The sequence below is a fragment of the Capra hircus genome (assembly GCF_001704415.2).
Source record: "Capra hircus breed San Clemente chromosome X unlocalized genomic scaffold, ASM170441v1, whole genome shotgun sequence".
In the NCBI taxonomy this organism is placed as follows: domain Eukaryota; kingdom Metazoa; phylum Chordata; class Mammalia; order Artiodactyla; family Bovidae; genus Capra; species Capra hircus.
Window position 1 is genome coordinate 31,853,882 of NW_017189517.1, and position 26,067 is coordinate 31,879,948.

At 38.0% G+C, this 26,067-nt stretch overlaps 1 pseudogene; it reads right to left on the bottom strand.

The window, feature by feature from the left end:
• Positions 1–22,644: 22,644 nt before the first annotated feature.
• LOC102186566 lies at positions 22,645–23,157 on the bottom strand (annotated as a pseudogene).
• Positions 23,158–26,067: the final 2,910 nt, after the last annotated feature.

Here is a 26,067-nt window from a genome sequence, read left to right on the forward strand (position 1 = left end):
TCTTGCATTGCAGCATCCTTGGTATAAGAATCATCATTTTACCCTCTGTCCCTCTGTTTTAATTAGTTCTCTTTCTAAGCTCCTTGGTGGCTTTGCTATGAAAAACTGTTAAAATTAAAAGAACGGTTTCCTGATTAAATCCCCTCCCTGCACTTCCAAACCTTCAGTTGTCTATTTATGACTGTGAGCTTCATTTTACCAAGTTCTATTTCTAGGCCACTAATATCATCTCATGCAGAGAGAAAGATGTATTCAGCATTCCATGTGGTGTCATTTTCTGAAGGGGGTGAAGTCTCGTCTCCAAGGCCTTCCTATTCTTTTTTTACAGAGAGTTTTAGAATACATAAACCAACTGTTTTGAAGAAATAGCTTCCTTATGTCCTTGCCATTCCTATTACTGGATTCTAATGGTGAAAAGTGAATACATATCCCATGACACAGTGAAGACAGTCCTCAAGGCAAAATAGCTCTCTTTCAGGGAAAACTTGATGTTCTCTAGGACTTGGTGAAACCCAAGCTAAAATGTAAAATGTTTTCTCAAATTCTCCCATGAGCTGAAAAACCTAAGACCTGCAACCAAGAGGCTTTTTTCTTCTTGGATGTGATACCCTGAAACCCATTTGAAAATGTCAGTTAAGACTTTAGTGAATGCAAATCAACTGGCTAGATCACTGCTTTGTGTTACTCTTTGTGGAGTCCCCACTGGCTTAGGAGACCTTAGTTGAATTTGGGAAGAAAAGACACAGGGATTTCAGATCTTTAGGAAAGTTATTAATGTGAATTTGGGATAAGAGATAATAACAACATAGTAATATACAAGAAACTAAAATATTAGCTTTGTATGTCAATATCTTCAATGTTATTGTCACAGCTGAACTAACTCATTCAGAATCTGTCAAGACTGCATGTTTGTAACAATCCAACTTAGGTCGTATTCTGTAACTTATATATAATAAAAGCTATCATTAAGAAAGCACTTTATATATGTCGGGCACTATGCCTTGTTTTTTCATTCAAGGGAAGCCTGGAGTGCTGCAGTCCATGGGGTCACAAAGAGTCGGACATGACTGAGGAAACTGAACTGAACTGAACTGAACTGAACTGATACAACACAAGTACTACTACTATTCTCATTTTATACAAGGGGAAACTGAGGTACAGAGAAGTAAATAACTTGCCCCACTATCTCAGAGCTCATAACTGACAGAGCAGAGATGAAAACACAGGTCTCCAAATACCAGTCTCTTAGCCACCTATAATGCCTCTCAGATAAGACAAGCAGTAGGTAAATTGAAGAGGACTAGGTAAAAAAATAATAGCATGAAACAATCATGATTGGGCTCTTTCTACAGTGAAACAAACTCTAAGAATCTACTTATTGTATGCAAGCTTTGAAAGAAAACTGGATATTATTCTAACATTTAGGAAAACACCTTTGGAAAATATAACGTAGTTCACAAAATAATAATTTGTAGAGTAGGCAAATCTATAGAGACAGTAGTTGGGGCTGGGGAAAGGGGAGTCACTGTGAACAAGTATGGGGTTTCTTTTAGGGGAGATGAAAATGTTCTGAAATTAGATAGTGGTGATGATTGCACAACTCTGTGCATATATTAAAATCACTGAATTGTATGCTTTAAAGGGGCATATTTTATGGTGTGTGAGTTGTGTATCAATGAAGTTGTTATTGGGCTTCCTAGGTGGCTCAGTGGTGAAGAATCTGCCTGCCAATGTAGGAGACTTGGGTTAAATCCCTGGAAGAACAACTCTCTGAAGATCTCTGGAGGAGGGCATGGCAACCCACCCCAGTATTCTTGCCTGGGAAATCCCATGGACAGAAGAGCCTGGTGGGCTACAGTCTGTGGGGTCGCAAAAGAGTCGGATATGACCAAGCGACATAGCACAAAAGTTATTTGGGAAAAAAAACCCACAAAACCAAGAATTTCTATTAGAATGAAATCAGAAGGTTTAAGAGCCTGTTGGCAGAAACTTATTTCAGAAATAGAAATGTTTTAAAAAAAGGGCTGAAAGTTCAAGTTCAATTGTGATCTACTTTTCTGAAGACACTGGGAGCCCTGTTCTCAAGCTTGCCAGGATGCCTAGATGACGGCAGCACTGGCTGGCCACACTACTGTCCCTCCTTCTGGGCATCTGTGTATGGTGGCAGGAGTGGTGGGAAAGGGCACAGTTACACTGAACCTTCATTCTTTAGGTGCATTTTGGTAAATAGGTTGATCCTATTTCTAACCCAATCCTGTTTATGGAGAATTGATTGATGTACCAATCTGAAAGTTTATGTTGTCATTACTGAAAGCGAAAGTGTTAGTCACTCAAGCTAGTCTGACTCTTTGTGACCCCATGGACTGCAGCCCAACAGTCTCCTCCATCCATGGGATTTTCCAGGCAAGAGTACTAGAGTGGGTTGCCATTCCCTTCTCCAGGGGATCTTCCCAAACCAAGGATCAAACCTGGGTCTCCCACATTGCAGGCAGATTCTTTACCATCTAAACCACCCAGGTCATCACTAGAAACCCAAGAAAAGTGTCCTGTGAATTGATAACAAAAGGATTTAGGACCTAGATAAACCATAGTACAGTCTTCAGTCTGTCACATCAAATTGAGGCTGGGATACATGTAAGACCTGGAAGGTTTTGCTGCTGCTGCTAAGTCGCTTCAGTCGTGTCTGACTCTGTGCGATCCCAGAGACGGCAGCCCACCAGGCTCCCCCGTCCCTGGGATTCTCCAGGCAAGAACACTGGAATGGGTTGCCATTTCCTTCTCCAAAGCATGAAAGTGAAAAGTGAAAGTGAAGTCGCTTCAGTCGTGTCCAACTCTGTGTGACTCCATGGACTGCAGCCCACCAGGCTCCTCTGTCCATGGGATTTTCCAGGCAAGAGTACTAGAGTGGGTTGCCATTCCCTTCTCCAGGGGATCTTCCTGAACCAAGAATCAAACCTGGGTCTTCCGCATTGCAGGCAGATTCTTTACCATCTAAACCACCCAGGTCATCACTAGAAACCCAAGAAAAGTGTCCTGTGAATTGATAACAAAAGGATTTAGGACCTAGATAAACCATAGTACAGTCCTCAGTCTGTCACATCACATTGAGGCTTGGATACATGTAAGACCTGGAAGGTTTTGAGAGAGGCTAAAAAATTACCCTTTCTCCCAAGAAGAAACGCAGTTGAACTGTGCTCTTTAGGTCAGTTTCTGGCCTAAAATGGGAGAGAGTATCTATGGGTCTTCTTTGGTTGGGTCTGCACATACACACCCAGGATCTCTGATCATTTAAACTGGTTTTAAGCAGCTTAAAACTGCTTTTTAAAAAGCAGCTGTCTTTATCTAGTAAGACAGATATTGAAATTGACTTTCTCTTTTGATTAAAGTGCCAGCTTAATTGGGCCATAGATAGATGATAGCTATATTGACATTTCCATTCTCTCCAAATGGCCTTTGCTATTGATATCATTCTAGCTCCTGGAAATAATTTAGTGAAGTGATCTTATTTTTTGAATTGATTACCAAAAGAATACTGATAAACTCTTGCCAAGTTACCTGTTGGTCACAGAACCACTCACTATTATAAGGAAATGATCCTTCAGGCAAAACAGTATCTGGGTTTGATTACTGATGGTAAGGACTCAGATCAAGCATGTCTCCTGAGCTGTCCTCTCCTACAAGGTTTTATTTCCCAACACTACAGAATGTCACAGTTCGTAACAATACCAATGATTTATAAAGAAACAAGAGAAACACGAACATCTTTTCTATGAAAACAATCATTCAGTGATCTCAGCTGAACTCTTCAACTACTAGCAGTTTGGAATCATCCATTAATCTTCAGGGTAATTTCCCCAGCATTGCACTGGGTGCTCAGATTTAATCTTTGACTTCAGTGCCACAAGTCCCTGATCCTAGCAAACTGAACCATGTCCTGGCCTATTATCTGCTAAATAGGACATATTCTCTGGTCATGAACTGAATAGGGTCAATTTGTACAGGGTCTCTGATTTCCATTAATACTGCTAAATATATATTTAAAATGGCCTTAAGCTAGAGGAATAGGGCTTAGTCTTGTTACCTTATATTGTACTCTATTAAATGTCTAAACCAATGTTTCAAGCTATTCATGGTGTAGAGCCACAGGATCACATGGTGGGGGTTAGGGCCCTCTAGAGAAGCTTCAGGGTTAAAAACCAACTGAGCAGGCTCAGTATACCAACCTCAGTCAGTTCAGTTCAGTCACTCAGTTGTGTCCGACTCTTTGTGACCCCATGGCCTGCAGCACACCAGGTTTCCCTGTCCATCACCAAATCCCAGAGCTTACTCAAACTCAGTTCCATTGACTCTATGATGCCAACCAACAATCTCATCCTCTGTCATCCCCTTCTCCTCCTGCTTTCAATCTTTTCCAGAATCAGGGTCTTTTCCAATGAGTCAGTTCTTTCCATCAGGCAGCAAAATTATTGGAGTTTCAGCTTCAACATCACTCCTTCCAATGAATATTCAGGACTGATTTCATTTAGGATGGACTGGTTGGATCTTCTTGCTGTCCAAGGGACTCTCAAGATTCTTCTCCAATACCACAACTCAAAAACATCAATTCTTCCTCTGCTTTACCAGGTGATTCTATTTTTATCTCTTTGATTCATTGGGGTTCTACAGACGATTTCTTTTGAAAAAGTGATGCTACTGGTAAAAATATATATTACCTTTACAAGCCTTCGCTGCAATCAGTTCAGATATAATTGGTCATGACCATGGATGTAGTCTCCAAGTAGTTAAATTGGAGGTCAAGAAAAGCCTCCCATTCAAAACTATGTGTTTAAGTTTGCCATCCATTATATCACATCCATTTTGGAAGTGAATTTTTCAGCCAAAACTACAGTCATATTCAAGCTATTGCATAATTGGACTCATCTCACACACTAGCAAAGTAATGCTCAAAATTCTCCAAACTAGGCTTCAATAGTATGAAAACTGCGAACTTTCAGATGTTCAAACTGGATTTAGAAAAGGCAGAGGAACCAGAGATCAAATTGCCAACATCTGTTGGATCATAGAAAAAGCAAGAGAATTCCAGAAAAACATCTACTTCTGCTTCATTGACTATGCTAAAGCCTTTGACTGTGTGGCTCACAATAAACTGTGGAAAATTCTTAAAGAGATGGGAATACAAGACCATCTTAGCCACCTCCTGAGAAACCTAGACAGCATATTAAAAAGAAGAGACATCACTTTGCCAACAAAGGTTCATCTAGTCAAAGCTATGGTTTCCAGTAGTCATGTAGGGATGTGAGAGTTGGACCATAAAGTAAGCTGAGTGCCAAATTGATGCTTTTGAACTGTGGTGTTGGTGAAGACTCCTGAGAGCCCCTTGGACAGCAAGGAGATCAAACCACTCAATCCTAAAGGAAATCAGCCCTGAGTGTTCATTGGAAGGACTGATGCTGAAGCTGAAACTCTAATACTTTGGCCACCTGATGAGAAGAACTGACTCATTCGAAAAGACCCTGATGCTGGGAAAGATTGAAGGCAGGAGGAGAAGGGGGTGACAGAGGATGAGATGGTTGGATGGCATCACTGACTTCATGTAAATGAGTTTGAGTAAGCCCCAAGAGTTGGTGATGGACAGGGAAGCCTGTCTTGCTATAGTCCATGGGGTCACAAAGAGTTGGACATGACTGAGTGACTGAAATGAACTGAAAATACAGTCAAGTACTTTCAGATAGTCATTACTACAAAGAAGAAAATAAAACAGGATGATGGGATAGGTTGACTTGGTGGATGAGGGAACTATTTAGATAAGATAAGGGTCAAGGAGCACCTATGGGATGACTTTTGGGATGAAGTGGTTTGGAGAAAAAAACAATTCCACTAGAACTTAGTAAATCATTGCATTCTATGTAATGTCACTCAAGTTGAGACCAGAGAGGTACTTCATGTAGCCACCAAATCACTTTAAGAAGGGGATTTATTAACATTTGGAAAAGAGTAGTCCTGGGGCTGGTTGTAGAGGAGGACAAAAAGTATTAAAGAAACTATTATAATAATTCAGTTGAGCAATGATGATTACTAACTAGAGTGCCAACAGGGAAGATTGAGAAACTTAAGTATATGTAGTATATACTTTTAGAGGTAAAACTGAGAGCATTTGATGATGAATTGAATGTGAGTTTGAGAGCAAATGAGAAATCAAAGACGATTCTTGTGTTTTACGGTTAAACATTTGGGCGAATTATACTACCATTCAGATGAAAAATACTATGTAATGAACAGATAGGTTTGACCAGGGCAGAGGAGGGAACTAGGGGACAGAATAAGCCGAATTATGTTTTGAGCACATATTTGCTATACTCATTCAATTCAGTTCAGTTCAGTCACTCAGTCATGTCCAACTCTTTGCGACCCCATGAATCGCAGTATGCCAGGCCTACCTGTCCATCACTAACTCCCAGAGTTCACTCAGACTCACGGCCATCAAGTCAGTGATGCCATCCAGCCATCTCATCCTCTGTCGTCTCCTTCTCCTGCCCCCAATCCCTCCCAGCATCAGGTTCTATTCCAGTGAGTCAGCTCTTTGCATGAGATGGCCAAAGTATTGCAGTTTCAGCTTTAGCGTCATTCCTTCCAAAGAAATCTCAGGGCTGATCTCCTTTAGAATGGACTGGTTGCATCTCCTTGCAGTCCAAGGGACTCTCAAGAGTCTTCTCCAACACCACAGTTCAAGAGCATCAATTCTTCAGCGCTCTGCCTTCTTCACAGTCCAACTCTCACATCCATACATGACCACAGGAAAAACCATAGCCTTGACTAGATGGACCTTAGTCGGCAAAGTAATGTCTCTGCTTTTGAATATACTATCTAGGTTGGTCATACCTTTTCTTCCAAGGAGTAAGTGTCTTTTAATTTCATGGCTGCAGTCACCATCTGCAGTGATTTTAGAGCCCCCCAAAATAAAGTCTGACCCTGTTTCCACTGTTTCCCCATCTATTTCCCATGAAGTGATGGGACCGGATACCATGATCTTTGTTTTCTGAATGTTGAGATTTAAGCCAACTTTTTCACTCTCCTCTTTCACTTTCATCAAGAGGTTTTTTAGTTCCTCTTCACTTTCTGCCCTACAAGAAACCAATTAGAGATGGGTGTCTGAACTACTAAGAAGATAGAACTTTGGGAGTCATCAGCACAGAGGCAATATAGAAGCCGTAAAACTAAATGAGATTCGAACTTAATGAATATACATAGAAAAGAAAAGCCATGACAAAAATAAATGCTGGGGAACCCCAATTTTAGAAGACAGAGAAAAAGGAGGCCAATAAAGTAACAGAAAAAACACTCCATTGGGTAAGGGAAAACCTAGGAGAGTGGTATCATATAAGTCGGGAAAAACACTCCATTATTTCTGAAATACTGTCACTTGGCTAGCTGCCTACTTTGTGATGGTATAAAAACAGCCATGGCAGTAGAAGACTGCATAAAAGAACTAGAGAGGAAATAATAAAGAGAAACTATTGCAAACAAATATCTTCTTGCCAATTGTTGCTTAAAATTGTTTCTGGGAATGAGATATAGCCCAGTAAAATTTAACAGATCAAGTCTGATTTCTTGGGAGTGGGGTGGTAAAGGCAATAACATAACTACAGATGTGTTTAGAGAAGGAAGTACTTCCTTTGCTACCTAAGGAGAAAACCAAGAGTCAATAAAGAGATATATGAAATATGCACAGGGCACTGCCAATATCAACCCTGTGCAAACGTTTAAATTATTTTGGAAGAAAGATGTGCAAAGAATTTAAAGCCACTATCTAAATTTAAAGAAGATGTACTACAAGCCCCAGTCCCTAAAGATATTGCAACATATAATTATCAGATCCTACTTTGACACACTTCCTATCTTGCTGGTTCATGTTTAACTAGCTTTTTCCGATTGTTGTGGCTGTTTCCCCAGTATATATCTTTTAATACAAGATAGAGATAGGACTTTTGACCCAAACTGATGAAATAGTTAGAATCATTTATTACCACTGGGATTCAGTACTGGCTAGCTTAAAAATAAATGATCCTTCTAAAACTGTTGGTATTAAGTCCCTCATGTTAAAGTTAATACAGATCAATTCACTCTTTGCAATGTGGAGGGATTTCACAGATGTGTGTGTGTGTGTGTGTGTGTGTGTGTGCATGAACATGTGCATCTGTGAATTTAAGCACATCATGAAAGTGAAAGTGAAGTCACTCAGTTGTGTCCGACTCTTTGCGACCCCAAGGACTGAAGCCTACCAGGCTCCACCATCCATGGAAATTTCCAGGCAGAAGTACTGGAGTGGGTTGCCATTTCCTTCTCCAGGGGATCTTCCCAACCCAGGGATCCAATCCAGATCTCCCACATTGTAGGCAGACACTTTACCGTCTGAGCCACCAGGGAAGTCACTTCATATATTTGAGCACATCATATATTTGAGAAATGAATTATTCAGGATGAATAATTCCATTGCATTTATCTCTATTAAAGAACCTAGAATGTGATTTGAGCTTTATTTTGTAAAACATTTTTTTGAAAATTATCTTATATGTTTTATTTTTTTTGTTTTTATTTTTTTAATATAAGTAAAATACATTTCTATAGTTTCAGCTTTTTTCCTTAACTATTATATATTAAAAACAGCATTTTATGTTCTCTTAGGTCATATACAGCCTCTTAAGGACCACTTAGGTCATCAAGAACTCAGTTTCACAAGTATGTTTTGAGGGAGTGTAATTTGTATACCCCTTTGCCAAAGGGCCCTTATATCCCTGTACGTTGGGAGTCCTTATAGCACACCTAGTTAAACTGCATCCCTCCTCTCCTCATGTCAACTTTCATATTGTAGTGCTGTAAGTGCATCTGTCTGAAGCAATCCCTCTCCCTCCTAAGTAGTAGCAATCGTGGAAACCAGGTTCGACTATGAGAAGAATAAAAGTGAATAAATATCAGAAAGTTTGTTGAATACAAGAGCAATGTAGAAAAGTCCATCACATTTTCTATGCTTTACAATGAAAACATAGAAACTAAAATTAAAACACAATGCCATTTACCATTGCTCCAGTGAAAATGAATTACTAAGGTATACACTTTAAAATATATGTATCTGATTTGCATACAAAAATTTACAAAACACTGATGAAAACTCAAAGACAATCTACTAAATGGAAAGATACCATGTTCATGGATTAGAAGACTCAACATAGTAAAGATTTTCCCCAAATTAACTTGGAGTTAACCAATTATTACCAAAATCATAGCAAGTTCATCTGAGACATAGATAAGATTATTCTAAAATTACTATGGAAAGGCATAAGCCCCAGTATTGCTAAAACAACCTTGACAAAGAAGTGTGAAGTAGGAGAAATCATTCTACCTGATATAACAGTTTGTTGTTATTGTGCTCAGTTATGTCCAACTCTTTGAGACCGCATGGGCTGTAGCCTGCCAGGTTCCTCTGCCCATGGAATTTTCCAGGCAAGAATACTGGGGTGGGTTGTCATTTCCTTCTCTCAGGGGATCTTCCCAACCCAGGGATCAAACCCATGTCTCCTGCATATCCTGCATTACCAGGCAGATTCTTTACCACTGAGCCACATAGGAAGCCCCTTAATATCACTAACTCTCATCAAATCTATGAAGGCTGAAAGAGGTGAGGAAGCTGCAGAAGAAAAGTTTGTAGCTAGCAGAAGTTGATTCATGAGGTTTAAGGAAAGGTGTTTCCATAACATGAAAGTTCAAGGTGAAGCAGCAAGTGCTGATGTAGAAGCTGTAGTACATCTATCCAGAAGACGTAGCTTAAAAAATTATGAATATGGCTACAATAAACAACAGGCTTTTCATGTAGATGAAATGGTCTAGTATTGGAAGAGGATGCCACCTAGATTTTCACGTTGAGAGAAGTCAATCCTGGCTTCAAAGCTTCAAAAGACAGGCCTGTTAGGGGTTAATGCAGATGGAGACTTAAAGTTGAAAAGCCAATGCTCATTCACCATTCCGAAAATCCTAGGGCTCTCAAAGTGAAGTGAAGCGGCTCAGTCGTATCTGACTCTTTGCGACCCCATGGACTGTAGCCTACCAGGCTCCTCCCTCCATGGGATTCTCCAGGCAAGAGTACTGGGGTGGGTTGTCATTTCCTTCTGCAGGGGATCTTCCCAACCCAGGGATCGAACCCGGGCCTCCTGCATTCCAGGAAGACACTTTAACCTCTGAACCACCAGGGAAGCCCCAGGGTTCTCAAAAATTATGCTAAATCTACTCTGCCTATGCTCTACAAATGGAACAACAAAGCCTGGATGAGAGCACATCTGTTTACAACACAATTTATCAAATATTTTAAGCCCACTGTTGAGACATACTGCTCAGAACAAAAATATTCCTTTCAAAATATTACTGCTATTGACAATGTACCAGGTTACCCAAGAGCTCTGATGGAGAGGTTCAATGAGATTAATATTGTTTTGCTGCCTGCCAACACAGCATCCATTCTGTAACCCATGGATCAAGGAGTCATTTCAACTTTCAAGTCTTATTATTTAAGAAATGCATTTCATAAGGTCATAGCTGCCATAGATAGTGATTCTTCTGAGGCATCTAGGCAAAGTAAATTAAAATATTCTAAAATGGACTCACCATTCCAGATGCCATTAAGAATCTGGGGATTCATGGGAAGAGGACAAAATATCAACATTAACAGCATTTGGAAAAAGTTGATTCCAACCCTCATGGATGATTTTGCAGGGTTCAAGACTTTGGTGGAGGAAGTCATTGCAGATGTAGTGGAAAGAGCAAGAGAACTAGAATTAGAAGGGCAGCCTGAAGATGTGATTGAACAACTGCAATTTTATGATAAAACTTCAATGGGTGAGGAGTTGCTTCTTATGCATGAGCAAAGAAAGTGGTTTCTTGAGATAGAATCTACTCCTAGAGAAGATATTGTGAAGATTGTTGAAATGACAACAACAGATTTAGAATATTACATAAACTAAGTTGGCAAAAGTAGCAGCAGAGTTTGAAAGGACTGACTCTAATTTTGAAAGAAGTACTACTGTGGGTAGCATGCTAGTAAACAGTATTGCATACTACTGAGAAATCATTCATGAAAGGAAGAGTCAATCAATATGGAAATCTTCACTGTTGTCTTATTTTAAGACAAATAAAATATGGGTGGCCACAGCCACTCCACCCTTCAGCAACCATCATCCTGATCAGTCAGCGGCTATCAATATAGAGACAAGACCTTCCACCAGAAAAAACACTATGACTATTGAAGGCACACATGATGGTTACCAATTTTTAGCAATAGTCTTTTTGGGTATGTACATTGTTTTAGACATAATGCTATTGCTCATTCAATAGACTACAATACAGCAAATATAACTTTTATATGCATTGGGAAACCAAAAAATCAGGTGACTTACTTTATTTTCATATTTGCTTTATTATATTGGTCTGGAACCAAACCCGCAGTATATCTGAGATATACCTATATTTAGCAACATTAACCATCTAGAGAGATGAAAATTAAAACCACAATGATACATTACTACACACTTACTAGAAACGCTAAAATAAAAAATAGTGACAACACCAAATGGTGTAAAGTATGCAGAAGAATAAGATCATTCACATATTATCACTGGGAATGTAAATGCTACAGTCACTCTGGAGAAAAGTTGAGCAGTTTTTGTTTTTGTATAAAATGAAACATGCAACTACCATGACCCCAGCAGTTGCACTCTTGAGCATTTATCCCAGAGAACTAAAACTTTCATGTGTACACAAAAACGTGTACACAAAAACATATACACAGATGGCAATAGCAGTTTTATTCACATTTGCCAAAAACCGGATTCATCACAGAGGTCCTCAAACAATAAATGATTAAACAAACCATATTATATCTATACCATGGAAAACCATTCAGCAGTAAAAAGGAACAAACCATTGATAGATAGAAGCAATGACTTGGATGAATCGCCAGAAAATTATGATGAGTGGGGGAAAAGGCAATCACAAAAGGTTAACATACTGTATGATTTCATCTATATAACTTTTAAAAATGATAAAATGATAAAATTACAGAAATGGAGAATAAATTTGTGATTGCTAGGGGTTAAGGACAGGTTTAGTGAATGCTATAGGGAGGTGAATTTGCTTTTTATTTTTATTTTACTTTATTATTATTATTATTATTTACTTTACAATATTGTATGGTTTTGCAAATTTGCTTTTAAAGGGCAACACAGAGGGCCCTGTGGTTACCGAATGTTTCTGTATCATGGCTGTGATGGTGGTCACACAAATCTGCTCATGTGACAACACTGCATAGAAGTAAACACACACATACACACATGCGACCAGTAAAACTGGGGAAATCTGAATATGATAATAGGGTTGTAGCAATATTAGTTTCTTAGTGTGATATGTTCTAAAGTCACATATAGCTGTTATCACTGGGAGAACCTAGGTACAGGTTAAGATATCACTGTGTTATTTTCTACAACTTCATCTAATAAAATTACCTCAAAATGTCTTAAAAGTCAATGCACACTTTAAAAAGTGAATAGATAATGCAAAATCGATGTCCTAAAATGAATGCATTTCTCACATACAAGGAGGCTCTCCTACAGGCTCTTGTGTCAACCTAATTTGATTTTTCAAAGGCTCTTTTTCTCCTTATTATCTGATCTTAACTGTGTTCCCAATGGGTTAGGTGCTCTTCAGTTTCCTCTCCTTCCTACTGTGTATTACTTGTATTTCTCTGGTCCTTGACATGTTTTGAGTGCATTTTAACCACTGATGAAAGGCACTTACTCTCTTAAAGATGCTTGTGGGAAGCAAATGAGTAGAGAATTCCTTTTGAGGAATCTGGGACCGCATGCAAGTGGTTTTTACAACAAAGTAGAAATAGTACAATGGTACAACAAAGAGAGTTATTGTTTAGTCTCTAAGTCATGTCCAAATCTCTTGTGGCCCCATAGACTGTAGCCTGCCAGCCTCCTTTGTCCTTGGGATTTCCCAGGCAACAATACTGGAATGGGCTGCCATTCCCTTCTCCAGGGGATCTTCCTGACATAGCGATTGAACTTGCACCTCTTCTGTCTCCTGCATTGGCAGGCAGTTTCTTTACCAAATGCACCACTTTGGAAGCAGTCGCTCAGTTGTATCTGACTCTTTGCAACCCCATAGACTGTAGCCTGCTAAACTCCTCTGTCCATGGGATTCTCTAGGCAAGAATACTGGAGTGGGTTGTCATGCCCTCCTCCAGGGGATCTTCCCGACCCAGGGATCAAAACCAGGTCTCCAGCATTGCAGGTAGATTCTTACCATCTGAACCACCAAGGAATTTAACAAAGAGAGGATGACACTCAAATAATAATAACTGAAGAGATCCTTCTTCATTATGCCTCTCGTTTCTTTTGCTTTGTATACTCCCTCTATTCTACCACTCTTGATTTTCCATGCTGTTCCTTAAAAATGCAAAAGGATACCTTTAAGTTGGATAGTTTGCTGGGAGAGGAGACACCAGGCTTTCAAAGAGAACATGTGTTCCAACCATCAGAACCAATCAGAAGTTTATTTACAGACTCATAAAGGATGTCCCCACCCCAATTTCTGGTTTGTTCCTGTTGCCTTTTGACTCAGGATCACCCCACCAACTTTGGTGCCCAAGTGGGTAACTGAACCCTATATCTCAGCTTGTCCTTCTCTCCAATTCCTAATTCACTAACTGGATTCTGGTGTCTGTTAGCTTCTATTGTTTTTGATTCCTTAATATCTTGGCACTGGCAGCTCATGTTGGCTTACCTCATTATACAGCAAAACAATTGAATGGCTAAACCCTGGATTTAAACTGCCTAAGTTTGAATTGTTAATTCCCTGCTTACTAACTGGGGGATCTTGAATGGCAAACTTACTGCTCTAGATTTTAGTTTCATCTGTAAAATGGGTATAATAATGGTTCTTAACTTTTGGTTATGGTGAGGATTCAGTGAGTTATGTAAAAAACTTAGAATAGTGCTTGGCACATAATAAATGAAATAATGCATGGAAAATCATTACTGATGTGTCTGACACTAGTAAACACTCCATAAATTTTAATTATTACAACTACTATTACATTATTATTCTTATAATTAAGAAAGGAAAAATTTCTTAAAATCTGAGGAAAGATTATCTGAATAGAAACTTTTCTGTGCAATGTGATCAATAGCCACTTCTGGGTAGTATATAACATTTATTTTAAAATGTTTGAGCAAATTTTTCGTAGACTTTGATGAGCCTAAGGGCTCTTCTGGGAAGTGAGTTTCTTCCAAATGGCCTTATGAGAAGTGACCTACACAGTAGTCAGTCTCACAGCAAGTCTAATAATTTTAACTAGATTATTACTTTCTTGACTCTAATCTAAAAATGTTATTTACTACTTGCTCATTCCATAAAATGTCTCCAAGAGAGAAATATAAATGTAGAGAGGGAAGCTAATAGGAAATTAATGGGGCCTCCTCTGTTCATCATTCCATCTATTCTTCCTCAAGGAGGTGAAAGGAAAGATAAGATAAATACATAGCTGATCTCTTAACACCCTTTTAAGGATTTACATGTACCTATCTGCTTCTTGAATTTATCTCATATCCACCCTGCTCTTAGCTCACTAAACTCCTCCATGAACAGCTCTTTATTTCCCTTACAGAGGTAAAGCTCCTTTCTGCCTCAGAGCTTTTGTATCTATTGATCTTTCTAGTGGTAATGCTCTACCCACTTCTGCAACCCCACTGCTCTCACCTAGTTTCAGCACAGAACTCTGTCTAGCCCCTTAGCTTAGAGGTTATTTATAGTTAGTTATACATTCCATGATACCCCACAGTTATCCATAGTAACACTCTGTATAATTTACTTACCTACTTCACCTCTGACATAAATCCTTGTATATCCTGAAGTCCTCATCACACAAGTTTTCAAGAAATATTGGATGGATAGATGGAAGAATGAAGAGGGGATGATGAATGAATTAATGAGAAAATAGATGAATGAATATCATAGAAAAATATAAATATTCACAGAACTACTGAATAATAGCGTACAAAAGAACCCAAATGATCTTTTAATGTAATTTTCATCTTTCATAAACTTAGAAACTGAATCCAAAAAAAGGAATGTGGCCTGGTTAAGATCTCTAGTTAGTGGAAACGTCAGAACCAGAATCTAGGTCTTCTAACTACAAGTTATTCATTCCCTCATACATTCATTCAACAAATATCTGCTGAGAGCCAGTACATGAGAGACACCATTCTAGGCTCCAGGGATATATTAGCAAACAAATCAGGCAAAAAATCCTACCTTCTTGGAGCTTATCTACTTGTGGGGAGATAGACACTATAAATAAGGCAAGTAAATTTTGTGTGAGAAAGTTGCACATCCATATCTGCTCCTTAAACATACACTGAGCTTATTCTTGATTCATTTACTATTCTTTAAGAATTAAAAAGAAAATAAAGTAGCATATCCAAGGTTCTTTCCTTCTGCTCCATTTGTCCACACATGCACACATCTTCTTCAGAGCATGCTACCTCCCCAGTGGACCATCACAACATTAAATCTCTTTAGTACTCTATTTTCTGACAAACTACATTTTTCACTGAGTCCTAATCAACCACCATGTGCCCAGTATCAAACCCTCAGATAGGGCTTTTTGTTTTGAAATTCTCTTTTACTGCTTCTCTGTACCATAGAAAACCAGTCAGGGATTAGCTATTTATGAGGCTGTGGAGAGAAACGGTCATAAAATTGACATTTACAGAAACTAATTTGGGACTTCTGCTTCCAGGAATATGTGATAGACATACTTCTCCCTATTTCTTCCACTAAGGACAACTAAAATCTTGAAAATTACATTGAGAAACAAACATAAGGAGATACTGAGGGATGAAAAGGAGAAAAAAAAAAAAAAGCACACACACCAGCTAGGGACCTCAGGATCCAGGGAACAATGCAGACATGAGGTTCCTGTGTTTGTTTTGCCTCCTACAACTTAGACTTGTAGCTGAATAAGTGATCTGGAATACGGAATAATGGAAATGACCCAATCTAAAGAGCAGATAGAAAGACAAATGAAAAAAAATGAAAGCAACATACAAGAGCTATGGGATAATATAAAATGTTCTAATCTACCGATAATAGGGGTTCTGGAAGGGGAAGAGAGAGAAGGGGATAAAAAATGTGTTTGAAGAAATTACAACTGAAAGCTTCCCAAATCTAAACAAGAAAACAGATATTTAGGTATAGGAAACATAGAGGGCCCCAAATAATATAAACCAAAATAGATCCACACCAAGACATATTATAATTAAAACAGAAAAATTTAAAGACAAAGAGAGGATTCTAAAGGCAACAAGAGAAAAACAAAGAGTCAGTTACAAGGGAATCCCCATAAGGCTGTCTGTTGATTTCCTTACAGAAACTTTGTAGGCCAAAATGAAGTGACATGATAAATTCAAAGACCTGAAATGGAAAAACCTGAAACCAAGGATACCCTACCTAGCAAGATTATCATTTAGAGTAAGGAGAAGATACAAAGAATCTCTCAGACAAAGAAAAACTAAAAGAATTCAGCAATACTAAACATACACTTCTCTATATTGAATGGTATTCTCTAAGTAAAAATGAAGCAACACTCTGTAGGAAAGGGAAAATCACAATAGGAAAAGTAAAGATATAAAAGAATTGAAGATCAGTTAAATAAGCCAGTATGTAAATTAAAAAATAAAAATAAAAACTAAAATCAAAAATAGAAATCAAAACTACAATGAGGTATCATGTCATGCCAGTCAGAATGGCCGCCAACAAAAAGTTTACAAACAATAAATGCCGGAGAGGGTGTGGAGAAAAGGAAACCTTCTTACACTGCTGGTGGGAATGCAAACTGGTATAGCCACTGTGGAGAACAGTGTGGAGACTCCTTAAAAAACTGGAAATAGAACTGCCTTATGACCCAGCAATCCCACTTCTGGGCATGCACACCAAGGAAACCAGAGTTGAAAGAGACACATGTACCCCAATGTTCATCATAAGCACTGTTTATAATAGCCAGGACATGGAAGCAACCTAGATGTCCATGGGCAGATGAATGGGTGAGAAACTTATGGTACATATACACAATAGAATATTACTCAAATATAAATAAGAATGCATTTGAGTCAGTTCTAATCAGGTGGATGATATGGGAGCCAATTTTACAGAGTGAATTAAGTCAAAAAGAGAAACACCAGTGCAATATATTAATGCATCTATATGGAATTTAGAAAGACAGTAACAACGATCCTATATGCAAGGCAACAAAAGAGACAGATGTAACAAACAGGCTTTTGGATTATGTGGGAGAAGTCAAGGGTGGGATGATTTGAAAGAATAGCATTGAAACATGTATATTACCATATATAAAACAGATGACCAGTTCAAGTTTGATGCATGAAGCAGGGCACTCAAAGCTAGTGCTCTGGGACAACTCAGAGAGATGGAGTTGGGAGGGAGTTGGGAGGGGGTTTCAGGATGGGGTGGCACATGTGCACCCATGGGTGATTCATGTCGATGTATGGCAATAACCACCACAATATTGTAAAGAAATTATCCTCCAATTAAAATAAATAATTATAAAAATAGACAAGCTATTACCAAGACAAATGAGACAAGAACAATGGTATCAAGAAAAATATTAAGGTTTACTTCCATCTGTCATCTATGATTAAAATCACAAAAAAGGGGGAAGGGTTAGATATGTACAATTATTTTGAAAATGGAATTATTTTATAAATAAATTAATAAATGGAGAAGAACTGAGTTAAACTTGGCAACTTCTGCCATATCTGTTAGTACATAGATACCATAGTTATGTCAGTATAGCATTCCTTTCATTCGTGCAATTTTTTTTTATACAACTACTTTTTTTTTTAATAGAACGACTAATTTCATTTTGCTTAGAAAAATGACGACCTAAAGCCCCATTCTTATCTTCTTTTTTAAAATATTTTCTTCATTGCGGCATATAAGATCTTTAGTTTTGGTATTCCAACTCTTAGTTGAAGGATGTGGGATCTAGTTCCCTGACCAGGGATTGAACCTTGGCCCCTACACTGGGAATACAGAGTCTTAGCCATTGGACCATCAGAGAAGTACCCCCCAATTCTTCTTTTCTTATACGATTTTGTTTCAAATTTGTCCTTGTGACTTTTTCATAATAACAAAGTGGTGAACTATTAGCAAAGTGAATAGATAAACATGCCTTATGTATCTCTTAACTCTGAATAAGTCAAATGTTTATACCATCCAATGCTGTAGTGAGTGAAAATTGGTCTTCAATAAAAATCTCAGTGCAAATAATGGCGCTAGTCTTTAAAGGTCATGTTTTTAAAGTCGTCTCACATTCTGGAGACCAAAGAAAGGAGGTTTTTCTTATTACCTTTCTTTTTTTTAAGGGATGAAATTTTAATGGTTCTTCTGCATTGCAAGGGCTTCCCTGGTATCTCAGTGGGTTAAGAGTCTGCCTGCAATGCAGGAGAGCCAGGTTTGATCCCTGGATTGGGAAGATCCCCAGTAGAAGTAAATGGCAGCCCACTCCAGTATTCTTGCTTGGAGAATTCCATGGACAGAGGAATCTGGTGAGCTACAGTCCACAGGGTCACAAAGAATCAACACAACTGAGTAACTAACACTTTCACTGCATAGCAAGAAATGAGCCAACACTAGACAAACTTAAGACGTATACAAGGCTTGTCCTTCCAAAACCAGGATCTCCCATGTGTGTTTTCAATACTATGGAACATCTTGAATTCTAGGCCTACAGTATCCTTGCCTGGAAAATCTCATGGACAGAGGAACCTGGTGGATTGCAGTCCATGGGGTCGCAAAGAGTTGGGCATGACTGAGCGACTAACACACACACACACACTCTACTCAAAACTATCTCCATTCCCACCTTTTTCTTGGTGTCTTATTCCCTTTGGATATTATTTTCTACTAGAAAATTACCAAATTCATAGGTTCAGTTAAGAATTTCAAGGCTATAATCCAGAAAAATGACTAATGATATGAGCTTTTTGGGATGCAAAACTAACAGTGGGAAAATGGGCTTCTTTCGTGCAGTTCCAGAGTTAATCCTGAATAAGATACATTGTCATTTAAAAAAAAATTACTGTGCTATTTTTCTATTACTTAAAGCATCCAATAAGAAATGTGCAAAAGGACTAAGACCTCATGCATTTCAGGAAAGTCTTTGTTTCTAATCTAAAACTTATTAAGATTCTACAAAGAGATAGCCATCAGTGCAAAAAAAAAAAAAAATCTGCCATCAATACAACGGTTAAGATTACATAAAAAAAGTTCTTTAAAAAACCCAAAGAATCAACATTGTAAATCAACTATACTTCAACTTTAAAAAGAAGATTGTATGCAAAGTCCGTAAAAGGATGCATATTTTGAGGATATGGCTAAAACCTCACCATGTCTACTTTAAGCAATGATTTGACTAATGCTGCTGCTTCTGCTAAGTCGCTTCAGTCGTGCCCAACTCTGTGCGACCCCAGAGACGGCAGCCCACCAGGCTCCCCCTTCCCTGGGATTCTCCAGGCAAGAACACTGGACTGGGTTGCCATTTCCTTCTCCAATGCATGAAAATGAAAAGTGAAAGGGAAGTCGCTCAGTCACGTCTGACTCAGCGACCCCATGGACTGCAGCCTACCAGGCTCCTCCGTCCATGGGATTTTCCAGGCAAGAGTACTGGAGTGGGGTGCCATTTAAAAGATATGATTCTGGGCATGACATTCTCAATATCAATTTCACACAGTCTCAGATTTCCTATATTAGTGACAAAACTGAAAAACGTAGAAGTAAATGTTCATTTTTATTCCATCTATTTTTAGTTAATTGAGTTCTTTCTCTCTCTGCCTGTTTTTTCTCCATAGCCTTTAGTGATTATATGATATATTTTGCTTCTTTGCTTATTGTTTATCTCTACCTAACTTGGGAATAAAGTATAAATTTGTGAGGACAAGGAAGTTTTTTTATCACTGTACCTCCAGTGCCTGAAACACTCTGACACAGAGTAGGTGCTTAACAAACACCTGATGTATGAAAGAGAATGATACCACTATATTGAGACACGACAAATACACAGTTTTTATCATAATGAAACAACATAAAAGGAGATGAATGATTGATACAAATGCCATGATATGTTTATATCTATATTTGTATATGTATTTATATGCCTTCATGTGAAAGAGCAATGCTGAGTTAATTTCAGCCATTTCAAATAGTGACTCCTATTTATATTGATAAAGCTAGTATACTGTGAAGTATAATAGTATTTTGCCTTGTTCTCAATGTTTTTTAGTTTATATTGCTATTTTTGTCTTCTGTGAAAGTTTATTTTCTTTTTAAAATTTTTTATTTTATACTGCAATATAATTGGTTAACAACATTGTATTAGTTTCAGGTGTAAAGCAAAGTGATTCAGTTATACATATATCTATTGTTTTTCAAATTCTTTTCCAATTTAGGTTGTTACAGAGTATTCAGTAGATTTCCCTGTGCTGTACAGCAGGTCCTTGTTGGTTTCCCATTTTAAATATAGCAGTGTGTACATGTCAATTCCAAATATATTTATCTTTTATCATAAATCACTTTAAATCAGTGTTGCAGGTAAACAGAATGTACATTTTACTAATGATAACATATTAATTAATGAAAAATATTCTTTAGGCACAGTACTATACCCTTGAAAACAAATGTCTTGTTTAAGATTTCTGTTCTCTTGAAAATCAAAAGCATAGGAAAATATTGATTAAAACTGTCTTCCTCCCAAGAGAACTAGCACATTCTTTTTACTGAGAGAAAAACAAGAATGTTGATAACTGTAACAAGACTCTAAATACACTAGTTAAAACCGAACATTAGATTTTCTATAAATCTATGGTTGACTGGTGGTTTGGTAGTTTAGTTACCAAGTCATGTCTGACTCTGTGACCCCATGGACTGTAGCCAGCCTGGCTCCTCTATCCTTGTGCTTTCCCAGGTAACAATATTGGAGTGGGTTGCCATTTCCTTCTCCAGGGGTATTCCCAACCCAGGGATAAAACCCATGTCTCCTGCATTGCAGGTGGGTTCTTGACCAACTGAGCTCTGAGGGAAATTCTGTTTGATTGAGGTGCTTGCTAATTTACCTGGTCTGTTTATAGACTGTATGTAAGAGCAGCTGGATGTTCATAATTACAAAACACACAGAGAGAAAATTAGTTTTGCTAGCAAATATTTTGTTACTGTTCTTTTTAAAATATATTTTCTTCAGTAACTATATCAACACATTTATGATTGTTCCCTCTTTCTAAATTATATAAATGGATTCATTTAAATCTCAATGGAGATGAGGCTGACTAAAAATACTTAGCTAATGAGCATAGTTTTTCAAAACCATGAAAGACACATAATAAAGTCAAGATTCTGATAAAATATATATATGCTTATAAGTAAAACTTCAGAGTTAATGTACAACTGCAAATGGTACTAATACAGATTTGGTTAACATCTAGTATGTATACAAGAAAATCAAAACAAACAAAAAAGTGGGGAGAAGTTCATGCAGAACTTAAACTTTTGTGTGGAGGCATTAAACATTAGTGGACAAAGAAATATTCATGAAAAGAAAATGTGGTCAGTGTTGTTCAATTAAAGATAAATTTTTCCAACATACATGATCTCAAGTTATCAGTCCTTCATGAAAAAAATTATTTGACAACTAACTTAGCAAAGTAATAACTGATGGTATAAACACCAGCAGAAGTTTTGCTGAGCAGCAGATCTATTTAAACCTCAGATTAACGATAAAACACCCGAGGACTCTATGGTAATAAAACACCATGGAAATGCTACAATGGAAATATGGAAATAAGATAGCTGTTTAAAGTAGACTGGTGAAATTAAAACAATGAGATACCATTACACACTCATTGGAAAGGTCAAATACAAAAATCTGACAATACCAATTACTGGCAAAGATGAGGAACAACAGGAACTCTCATTCATTGTTAATGGGAATGCAAAATGGTACAGTCACTTTGGAAGTAATTTCTTATATAGCTAAACACTGTCATACCACATGATCTAGCAATTACGTTCCTAGACAGGTTACCAAATGATTTGAAAGCTAATGCCCACACAAAAACATGAACATGAATTTTATAACAGCTTAATTTGTACTCCCTCTCTCTCTCTCATACACACACAAACACACAAATTGGAAGCAACCAAAGTGTCCTTTAACAGATGAATATATAAACAAACTATGGTACATCAACATAACAGAATACTACTCAAGAATAAAAAGAAATGAGCTATCAAATCACAAAAAGAAATGGATGAAACCTGAATGAATATTATTAAGTAAAATAAGCTAGTCTGGGTAAGGTTATACACTGCATGATGCCAATTATACAACATTCTGGAAAAGGTAAAACTGTACAGCAAATAAAAAATATTAGAAGCTTTTTCTTTTGCTTCAGAATAGTTTTATTAGTTTGGATACAGTTTGTCGGCACTCAACTATGCCTCATCTACTTTGACACACAAATCCACTCAATTCGAGTCATCGTTGTCACCCCATACCTCATATATTGTAATGTTATTGTGTCTGTCTGCAGGAACCTCAATATAGGGACATTTGTGGTTACCAGTGGTTGCAGCAGTGAGTTTCAGATTGTGCACCTTGGACACAAAGTTCACAAGGTCCCTCTCAAGCTGGGTTAAGGTACCGAACATATAGTCTTTGTCGGGGGAAGCCTTTTTCTTCTTTCCTGGAGAACCAAATGAACAGCCCCGATGGGCACAACGAATGGGCACCTTACCCTTGTCACTGTCTCCTGGAAACTTCAGTATCACCAACACCACAAGGAGGAGAAAAACCCAGTGTGACTTGCTCCCAAGCCAGCCTTGGGCATGCTCTGGTTGATTCTGCCAAATTCAAAAGTGCCTTCCACAGGGCACCTTCCCCGGGCGATCTACAACTTCATCTCTCAGAACATAAAACACATAGGTACAGAAAAAGGACACACACATAGGCCAGAGAAAGAACCATATTACAGACTGCATAGTGAGCCAAAAGGAAGTGGCTCGTGGTGTGCTGGTCTGCCCTGAGACTCAAGACCAAGCAGGGCTGGGCCTTTGGTGATGTCACAGAGGGCCCCACCCTGGCCAGAATCCATCTGGCCATTGTGATAACTTCAAGGCAGAGGATAAGGAGGTTTGTGGGGTGGGGGAGGGAGGGTCAACTGAGAGTAGGGCTTAAAGGGACATTTCCAGTGGGCAACTGAAAAAGAGGCAGGGAGTGACAGAATGCCATCTCCTTGTCAGTGTATTCTTTCTGAACCTGGTGTTCTACTGAGGGGGGGGGGGTCTCATCTTCTATTTTTATTTTTCCATTTGTTAAATCCAGACACTGTGGTGAGCAGAGCAGACCCAGGGGCATGTGCCCCTGTGGAGCAGACAGCAAAGGGGGAAAGAAAGATATTAAACCAGAGGCCACAAACTAGGAGCCACTGGTATGTTTTGTGTGGCCTACACAATTCCTAAAGATGATTGTGCTGAGTGAAACTATTCTGTACGAAGTTATGGTGAATACATTGACACTACATATTTGTCAAAACCCAAAGAACCTTACAGCTCAAAAAGTGAATCAATGTATGCATATTAAAAAAAAAGAAAACCAACATTTGGACATTAAGAATGGAATGCAGAATTTGACTAAACAATCTAATTATATTACAAGTGTATGAAACCACCTCACTAAGATACCTGACTTAAGTAACTTCAAAAATGAACGGAGTTTACAAGACTAAAAGCAAAAGAGAAAAAGCACTGTAATCTAGTTGATAGTGTTCTTTCTTGTAGGGGTACACGTCAACAACCCTGATACTGTTATACATGTCTATTTGTATTAAACTGTCAAATGGATGGTACATGAGTACACACACATTTATTTCTTTGTTCTGTTAGCTGAAAGGGTCTAAAAGAAATGATACTCCCAACATCTGAAAGAAACTATGACATAAATCTTTGATGTAAATCCATAAATCTTTGATTAGAATAGTTTGTTATGCATGTTCTGAACCAACAAATGGAAATACTAAGTCCTGAAGACCCACTCAGCCTCCAAACATGGGGTTGCCTACCATTTCTCGTTCTAGCCTCGACCTCGACCCGCTGCATTTCTCCTTTCTCCAGCAAATCCATCAGTACACTAAGAACAACTCTAGAAAGCTCTGACTTAAGAGAAATATGCCAATTATATTATATATCAATTCATTGGTTCATCAATACTATGCTTTCTTTGTAGTCTGCTCTTTATTTTTCAATTTTTAATTTTTTAATTATTATTTGGCTACATGATGTGGCATGCAGGATCTTAGTTCCCTAACCAGGGATCAAACTCATGCCCCCTGCAGTAGAAGTGTAGATTCTTAACCAATAGGCCACCAGGGAAGTCCCACCATTGGGGTTTTAATGTTTAACAAATATAGATCTGCATTAAGGAAATGGTGGTGCATCCTAGCACTGATTACAAGTGATAGCAGAGGATGGTATTCTAGTTTACATCTCAGTTTAGCTCTTTTTTCTCCTTTCAGAGACAGATGATTAGTGCCAATGATAGTCAAAGCTGCAGTTAATCTGCCCATGGACTAATTATTTTAGTCTTTTTCATTCTAGAATATTGCAATATGTTAGTGTTTTTCAAACTGAATGTCCAAATGTATCATTTGGGGATGATGTTAAAATGCAGACTGCTAACTGAGTAGGTCTGGGATGGAGCCTGAGATTCTTCATTTATTCTAATAAGTTCCCAGGAAATCCCCACTCTATGGTCTGTGGACCACAGAGCAGAATCATTATGAATAATATTAGATACTGATCTAAAAATTAACTGTAATCTGTAGATCATTATTCTCTAAATTTTAAAGTAATTGTCTTGTACCTAGGTAGTGACATCTTCTACTGGAAGTTTACTGTCAGTTAGTTTGAAATTTGCATGTACCTTTAAAAGGCTTCTTACTGATTTCAGAGGCTTGTGCTTTTTGGCCTCTGAACTAACTAAAAAAAAAAATCTCACCATCAGAAATCAGGAAATGCTGTCTGCCAACCAGCATAGGAAACTCTCAACCTTGTATAGTTTGTAACATCTGAATATTCCAAATATGATCTCCCCTCATTTCATAATTTTCAGCCTTTTACACACTGCATGTTTCCACCTTTTCATGAAATGGGAAGCACACATTTAGAATATGAATGTATTTAAAACTTCTTGCTTCTTACTAATCCTCTCCATAGGTTATTTTGAAGCCAAACAATCTCATTCATGGTGAATACTTTCATCCAAAGTGTAATTAAACAACAACAACAAAAACAAAAACTACAATCTCATCTTCCAGATTTGACAATATCTTTATGATTCAGTGCAAGTGTCAAAATCACTTTAAGAATACATCACAGATTAGGTCAGGAAACAACAATTAGAACCAGACAAGGAACAATGGACTGGTTCCAAATTGGGAAAGAAGTATGTCAAGGCTGGATACTGTCATTCTGCTTATTTAACTTATACGCAGAGTACATCGTGTGAAATATCTGGCTGGATGAAGCACAAGCTGGAATCAAGATTGCCAGGAGAAATATCAATAACTTAAGATATGCAGATGACACCACCCTTATGGCATAAAGTGAGAAGAAACTAAAGAGCCTCTTGATGAAGCTGAAAGAGGAGAGTGAAAAAAGCCAGCTTAAAACTCAATATTCAAAAAACCAAGGTCATGGCATCCAATACCATCACTTCATGGCAAATAGATGGGGCAACAATGGAAACAGTGAGAGACTTTATTTTCTTGGGCTCCAAAATCATTGCAGATGGTGACTGCAGCCATGAAATTCAAAGACACTTGCTCCTTGGAAGAAAAGCTATGACCAACCTAGACAGCATATTAAAAAGCAGAGACATTACTTTGCTGACAA